Below are 1093 nucleotides of genomic sequence, written 5' to 3'. Positions count from 1 at the left end.
GCGCACACGGATGCTCCAAAGCCCCTGCACACACTCCATTTTCCCTCGGACTTCACTTACAAAGCACTCATTCAAAGAAAAAATCAAGAATTTCAAGATGGCAATTAGAGAGCATTAACCCCCAAGCACAGGCTCTTCTTTGGAGGGAGAGTGGGAGCTGTGAGAGTACCCTGGACACAGGCTCATGAAGCTGGCTCAGCATACACTGACTTATTTAATACTTTCTACAACTTCCTTTCACGGATGTGGAAAGTGAAGTACTGAAAGCCAGGTATCACAAATCTAGTGGCATAGCTCAGGATTTGAACTTCGGTAGTACACCCCTGAGGCTCTGTTCTTAACCTTTGTGCTACCCCTTCCCCATGGCATGTGAGAAAATGCCGGTTCAGGCTCTAGGAGGTTGGAAGTATAGGGCAGAAAGTTATTTATTTGTGCTTTTTCCTCCGTCTGCTTAGATGATGTATCTAAATTACTCAGGTCTCAGGTCTCTGCTGAGAACTGACGGCAATTAGTCTATTCTTTATATTTGACAGTGTTAACAATAAAAGTGACATCATACATTAGCATTGTCTTCATCAAAGCCGCTCTCTGTACGTGTGTGTACTTAGATATGTAATACGCAGTCATATAATTTGTTTACATAAATATTTGTAGCGTTTTTTTAGAAATTTGCTTTTAAAATGTATCTGGATCGCCCTCTAGTGGCCATGAATTTTAAAAAGAGCAACCTTAAATAGAGAAGGAGCAGCTGCCTTTCATTAAGTGCTGGCCATAAAAACATCAACAGTACTACTGCCATTTATTGCTGGAGTGCAGGCACACATGCCCACAATAGCCTGATGGATAATGCCAGAGGGAGGGGGGTTGGAACAACATGGAAAACTCGACAGCACTCACCCTCTCAAAGGAGAAAGCCTTTATTCAATTCCAGCTCAAGGCTCAAGGTTGTCCTGCGGCAGGGCTAGCCTGGTGCATCCTGTAGTTGTTAAAAAAAAAGCCTCACATCCAGATGTTTATGTGAAAGTTCCCCACTTTTAAATGTAGACCACCCGTTTAAAAACAATCTCCATTCCTATCATTTCTATGGGTGGGA

Source organism: Tamandua tetradactyla, chromosome 18 (genome assembly GCF_023851605.1).
Source record: "Tamandua tetradactyla isolate mTamTet1 chromosome 18, mTamTet1.pri, whole genome shotgun sequence".
Lineage (NCBI taxonomy): Eukaryota > Metazoa > Chordata > Mammalia > Pilosa > Myrmecophagidae > Tamandua > Tamandua tetradactyla.
The sequence above is the reverse complement of the archived record's forward strand: the minus strand, read 5'-3'. Positions refer to the sequence as shown.